At 42.4% G+C, this 7,513-nt stretch overlaps 1 protein-coding gene across 1 annotated transcript in view; it reads left to right on the top strand.

Moving 5' to 3' along the window:
• Positions 1 to 7,513, top strand: part of CMTM7 (CKLF like MARVEL transmembrane domain containing 7) — a 150,590-nt gene that overhangs the window by 142,342 nt on the left and 735 nt on the right. The gene's annotated exons all lie outside the window — the stretch shown is intronic.

Here is a 7,513-nt window from a genome sequence, read left to right on the forward strand (position 1 = left end):
TGACAATTTGAAGAGGAATGGTGTGATGTTCATCATCACAAAGGATGTTTCAAGATCTGTCCTGAAGTACAATGCTGTCAGTGATAGGATAATATCCACAGGCTTACAAGGAAGACCAGTTAATACGACTATTATTCAAATTTATGCACCAGCTACCAAAGCCAAACATGAGGAAATTGAGGACTTTTATCAGTTTCTGCAGACTGAAATTAACCGAACATGCAATCAGGATGTGTTAATTATCACTGGTGACTAGAATGCAAAAGTTGGAAACAAAGAAGAATCACGGGTAGTTGGAAAATTTGGACTTGGTGACAGAAATAATGCTGGAACTCGCATGGTAGAATTTTGCAAGACCAATGACTTATTCATTGCAAATACCTTTTTTCAACAATACAAACGGTGGCTATTCAGGTAGACTTCACCACACAGAATACACAGGAATCAGATTGACTACATCTGTGGCAAGAGGCAATGGAAGAGCTCAATATCTTCAGCCAAAACCAGGCCAGGAGCTGACTGTGGAACAGACCATCAACTGCTCATATGAAAGTTCAACTTGAAGTTAAAGACAGTTAAAACAGGTGCACAAGAGCCAAAATATGATCTTGAATATATCCTTCCTGAATTTAGAGACCATCTAAAGAATAGATTTGATGCACTGAACACCAATGACTGAGAACCAGAAGAATTGTGAGATGACATCAAGAACATCATCCATGAAGAAAGCAAGAGGTCACTAAAAAGATGAAAAAAGAAGAAAAGACCAAAATGGATGACAGAAGAGACTGTGAAACTTGCCCTTGAGTGGAAAGTAACTAAAGCCAATGGAAGAAATGACGAGATAAAAGAGCTGAACAGAAGATTTCAAAGAGCAGCTCAAGCAGACAAAACCAATTACTGTAATGAAATGTGCAAAGACCCGGAGTTAGAAAACCAAAAGGGAAGAACACGCTCATGCTCAGCATTTTTCAAGCTGAAAGAACTGAGGAAAACTGAGTTGCAATATTGAAAGATTCTATGGGGAAAATATTGAATGAAATATTGAAGAATCAAAAGAAGATGGAAGGAATACACAGTCACTGTACCAAAAAGACCTGGTCAATCGTCATCCACTTCAGGAGGTGGCATATGTTCAAGAACCAATGGTATTGAAGGAAGAAGTCAAAGCTGCACTGAAAGAATTGGGAAGAACAAGGCTCCAGGAATTGAGGGAACACCCATTGAGATGTTTCAACAAACGGATGCCCTACTGGAGGCACTCACTCGGTTACGCCAAGAGATTTCAAAAACAGCTACCTGGCCAACTGACTGGAAGAGATCCATATTTGTACCCATGCCAAAGAAAGATGATCCCACACAACGTGGAAATTATCGAACAATATCATTAATATCACACGTAAGTAAAATCTTACTGAAGTTAATTCAAAAATGGTTGTAGCAGTATATTGACAGAGAACTTCCAGAAATGCGAGCTGGATTCAGAAGAGGATGTTGACAAGGGATATCATAGCTGCTGTCAGATGGATCCTGGCTCAAAGCAAAGAATACCAAAAAGATGTTTACTTGTGTTTTATTGACTATGCAAAGGCATTTGATTGTGTGGATCATAACAAATTGTGGATGACATTGAGAAGAATGAGAATTCCAGAACACTTGATTGTGCTCATGAGGAACCTGTACCTTGACCAGGAGGCTGTTGTTCAAACAGAAGGGGACACTACATTGTTTAAAATCAAGAAGGGAGTGCGTCAGGGTTGTATCCTTTCTCCACACTTATTCAATCTATATGCTGAGCAAATAATCCGAGAAGCTAGACTATATGAGGAAGAGCATGGCATCAAGATTGGAGGAAGACTCATTAACAACCTACGATACACTGACTAGTAAACTTTGCTTGCTGAAAGAGGATAACTTGAGGCACTTACTGATGAAGATTGAAGAATACAGTCTGCAGTATAGATTACATCTCAATATAAAGAAAACAAAAATCCTCACAACTGGACCTATAAGCAGCATCATGATAAATACAAAAAAGATCGAAGTTGTCAAAGACTTCACATTGCTTGGTTCTACAATCGTTGTCAATAGAAACAGCAGTCAGGACATCAGACGGCATATAGCACTGGGCAAGTTGGCTACAAGGGACTTCTTTCAAGTGCTGAGGAGAAAGGATGTCTCCTTGAGGACTAAGGTGCGCCTGACACAAGCCATGGTATTTTCAATTGCCTCATATGCATGTGAGAGCTGGACAATGAATAAGGAAGACTGAAGAAGAATTGATGCTTTTGAGTTGTGCTACTGGTGAAGAATGTTGAAAGCACTGAGGAATGGTAGAAGAACTAACAGATGTGTCCTGCAGGAAGTGCAGCCGAAATGCTCCTTGGAAGCTAGAATGGCCAGACTTCATCTCACCTAACTTTGGTCGTGTTGTCAGGAAGGACCATTCCCTGGAGAAGGTGGAGGGTCGACAGAGAGGGGATGGCCCTCAACAAGATGGATTGACACAGTGGCTGCAATGATGGGCTCATGTATAGAAAGGATCATGGAGCTGGTGCAGGACTGGGCAGTGTTTTGTTCTGCTGTGCATAGAGTCACTATGAGTCGGACACCACTTGATGGCACCCAACAACAATTCTGGGGAGATGCACCCACCTACCCGGGGGAGATGCACCCCTTAGATCAATCATCCATGAGACATCAGAAGACCAGCATTTGCACAGAGGCAAAGCTGGACAGACAGGAATGCAGAGATAAGGGCACAGGGAGGGGATCGTCACAGGGAGACGAGGGGAGGAGAGTTTCTATGGTCAGAAATTGTAATCAGGGCCGTGAAACCAAATGTGCATGAATTGTTGAGAGTGAAATCAATCTGCTTTGAAACTTTGTACCCAAATCACAATTACAGGGGGGAAAAACTGTCAAAAGAGTAAAAAGAGAACCTACAGACTGGGGAAAAATTTTTTTGACAACCGTGTATTGGACAAGGGACTAACCTCCAAAATTTATATAAAACTTCAACATCTCAACAACAACAAAAGACAAGCAATTCAATTTAAAAATGGACAGAGGACATGAACAGATCCTTACTACAGGAGACATCCAAGTTGCCAACAAACATATGAAGAACCACTCTTGATCATTACCCATTGTTGTTGTTATGTGCCGTCGAGTCGATCCCAATTCGTACCGACCCCTCCTTGGGTTTCTGAGGCAGTATCACTACGGAAGTAGATTGCCCCATCTTCCTTCTGAGAAGTGGCTGGTGGGTTTGAACCGCCAGCCTCCTGGTTAGCAGTCAAGTGCCTTAGGCACTATGCTACCAGAACTCCCCATTACCCATTAGAGAGATGCAAATTAAAACAACAATGACGTATCATTTCATCCCAGCAACAATAGCAAAGTTCAAAAGAAACAGAAAACAAATGCTGGTGAGGGTGCGGAGAAACTGGAACACTCATACACTGCTGGGTAGGACTATAAAATGGTACAACCACTGTGGAAAGTGGTATGTCACTTCCTTAAGAAGTTGGAAATAGAAATACCATGTGATCCAGCAATCCCACTAGGTATATATCCTAGAGAAATAAGAGCCATGGACAGATACATACACACCCATGTTCACTGCAGCTTTATTCACAATAGCAAAAAGATAGAAACAACCTAAATGCCCATTAATGGAAAAATGGATAAACACACTATGGAATACACACATACAATGTACGCACACACAGTGGAATACTACGCAATGTTGAAGAGTAATAATGAATCTGCCAAACAGCTCATAACATGAAGGAACCTGGAGTAGGTTATGCAGAGTGAAATTAGTCAATCACAAAAGGGCAATTATTGAATGAGACCACTACTGTAAAAAGATAAGGGTTTACACACAAAGAATTGTTCTTTGAAAGTCACCAGGGGTGGGAAGGGAAGGGAGAGACACTCACCAACTAAAGGGTAGACATATATTACCTTGGGTGAAGGGAAAGGCAACACATAATATGGGGGAGGTCAATACAATGTGATCAAGGCAGTGGAAGAGATAGGGAGAAGCACAAGAGTTAAAGGCAACAAAGGCAAATACTATGACATCCACAATTCTGCAATAACAGTAATTACAATTTAGGAGTGGCTGCATAGATAGAAGGTGGAGCTCTGGTAGCATAGTGCCTAAGGCACTTGACTGCTAACCAGAAAACTGGCAGTTCAAATCCAGCAGCCACTCCTCGGAAGGAAGGTTGGGCAATCTACTTCCTTATTAATACCGCCTTGGAAACCCAAGGATGAGTCGCTATGAGTCAGATCTGACTCCACAGCAGTGGGTTTGGTTTGGTTTGGCATAGATAGAATCTCAAGCTGGATGGCGATAGAAGGCAAATGGTACTACACCCACAAATATTTATAGGTTTGACACAGGTTGTCTCTACCCATATGTTTATATGTGCTACAAATATATCCATGAATATAGTAGAGCATACAGGGGGCACAGTAATGAAAATGTTTTAGTCATAACCAAACACCTTGATGAAATGAGTTGATAGATATGGGGGCTCAGGACCATAGTCTCAGTGGACACTAAGGTCAATTGGCATAACACAGTCCACAAAGAATGTTCTACATGCTACTTTGGTGCGTAGTGACTGGGGTTTTAAAAGCTTGAGTGATCTAAGGTGCAACTATTATGTATCTCTCCCCATCCAGAGCAAAGAATAGTGAAGAAAATCAAGGACCCAGGTAACAATTAGTCCAAAGAACTAATGGAGTATATGGACCCTAGCCTCAAGGACTCTGAGATCAGAACTAGATGGTACCCCGCTGCCACTGCTGGCTACTCTGAAAGGTATCACAATAATAGGTCCCAGATAGAGTGAGGAAAATATGGAACAAAATTCAGATCATAAAAAACACCAGGCTTACTGGTCTAAGACTGATTTAACCCCCAGACTATGGCCCTTACACACCCTTCAAGCTAGCAATTGAACTTAATCCCTGTGACTCAACTGCAGCTAAATGACAGACAGACCTATAAGGTCAGAAACCTCAAGAGGATATGCACTCATTACAACAATCAAACATATGAGATCAAGAGGACAGCATTTGTTCAGGGATAGAGCTAGGAAGGTGGGAGGGGATGGGAAGAAGACCAAGTAAAGGGTTGGAGAGCTCTGGTGGCATAGTGTCTAAGGCATTTGAATGCTAACCAGAAGGCTGGTGGTTCAAACCCACCAGCCACTCTGTGGAAGGAAGACTGGGCAATCTACTTCTGTAGAGATATCATCTCAGAAACCCAAGAAGGGGTCACTATGAGTCACATTGACTCAACAGGGGTCGCTATGAATCGAATCAACTTGACAGCAATGAGTTTGGTGGTTTTTTTTTTTTTCTTTAGTTAGTGCCACTCTAACAGAAAAACACCACAAATGGGTGGCTTTAACAAACAGTGATATATTCTCTTACTGTTTAGGAGACTAGACGTCTGAGTTCAAAGTGCCAGCTCTAGGGGCTGGGTGACAGCCCCTTGACCTTGGGCTTCAGCTCTGCCTCTTGCTCCTGGCCCACTGAAGCTGGAGGCTTCTCTTAGACAGCTGATGGTTGCTGAGGCTGACAAACCAAGGTCAACAAGTACAAAGGCACAGTCCCGATATTACCAAACCACACGACAGGCCATTGATTCAAGTCCATTAAGAGTTCCCAGATCAGCGAACAACATGGCAGGCTGCCAAACAACGACTCTGCTACATGCAGGGTTCAAGCACGCCAAAAAAGCCCTGGAGACCTTCTTCAAAGCTGCTTCTTATACACTGGGAAAAGATCACATCCCTAAGGCAGCTATTCAGCTGCTCCAGTAGAGTCTACCACAGAGTTGATGACCAGTTTCATCATAGGGAATAACTACATCCAGCTGCCTAGCCACTCAAAACCAGGCCCAGCCAAGTTGACACACAACTTAACCACCACAGGTGGGCGTAGGGAAGAATACTGTCGTAGCATGGAAATTGCAGTAAATGTCACAAAACAGAATGTGTATGGACTGTCGAACGGAAAACCAAGTTGCTCTGTAAACTTTCACCTAAATCACAATTAAAAAAAAAAAAAAAATCAGCCATTGAAAACTCTACAGAGCACAGGTCTACTCGGCCCCACATGAGGTCAACTCCACAGCAACTGGTTTGGTTTGGATGCATATTATATTTCCATAAAAAATGATATATTTAAGTAAAAAAAAATATATATATACATGTTAACACATATTTGAACACATGCTCTCCTGTCATCAGTAGCAAACTGACCATGGGAACCCTTCAGCCCAGCAGGCCCCCAGCACAAGGTGACTCACCTTAGCGCAGGTCTCAGGGCAGCTGCTGCTGGGCCTCCTGTAATGAATGTTGAGCCAGGTTGTGAGGAAAGCTGCTAAAAATAACCTGCTAATTCCTCACTGGGCCAGCCAGGGTTTCTCCATCCTGCAGAAGACCAGTCACTGGAACTAACCAGAAGATGTGTCTAAAACTGCAATTATCTCCTTATTTCAAATTCGGGGCTTTCCAAATTAATCCCACTGTTCTTACTGACTGACTTTATAATAAGCAAATGTTATCAATTTCAATCAATAATTTATGTTAATAGCATAGTTCCTGTATATATAATGGAGTTTCATTTGTGATTTAGATTGAAAAAGAGGATTTCTGTTGGAGGTGTGGGGGAAGGTTGGACACCACTGAGATGAAGGGAGGTCCCAGGTTGGCAACTGGGCACCAAGTGGATGCAGAGGACAAGGATCCAAGCTGGAGGAAGTTGCAAGACTCCTAGAGAGAGTATCTGAAGATCTTGTAAGGAGACTTAGAAAACTGATAGATCACTAGGGTTTTCTTGTCATTGTCCATTTAAGAAAAAAAAAAACATGAACTCCACATGTGTGGTTGTCAATTGTGGAGTTGATTAATAAGGTTCTCTGGTGGTATAGTGATTAAGGCATTTGCTGCTAACCAAAACATGGTTCGAACCCAACAGCTGCTCCACGGAAGGAAGACGGATGAGGCAGTCTGCTTCCCTAAAGATTTACCACCTCCAAAACCCATTGGGAATCCCTATGAGTCGGAAGGACTGGTTGGCAGCGATTTCCGTTTTTAGCTTTTTTGATTGAGTTGATTACCACTCAAGACAGCACTGAGTGAGTGGTACATAATACAGAAATGACCCCTCCACAGGCTGAAATCTTAATTCCTAGGTGGCACAAACTGTTAAATGCTCTGCTTGTGACTGAAAAGGTAGGGGGTTTGAACCCACCCAGAGGTGAATTAGGAGAAAGACCTGAAGATCTGTCTCTGAAAGGTCATCACAGCGTTTCCAAGGCAATGACCTTTCAGAAACAGATCCCCTGGCCTTATCTTCTGAGGCACCTCTGGGGGGGTTAGAGCCAACAACCTTTTCAGCTTAGTAATCAAGTGCTTAGCAGTTTTTGTTTGTTTTTGCCACCCAGGGACTCCTTCTAACTCCATAAAAAAAAAAAAAAAAA

Source organism: Orycteropus afer, unplaced genomic scaffold (assembly GCF_000298275.1).
Source record: "Orycteropus afer afer isolate SDZICR_OR568_19922 unplaced genomic scaffold, OryAfe1.0 scaffold00218, whole genome shotgun sequence".
NCBI classification, from domain to species: domain Eukaryota; kingdom Metazoa; phylum Chordata; class Mammalia; order Tubulidentata; family Orycteropodidae; genus Orycteropus; species Orycteropus afer.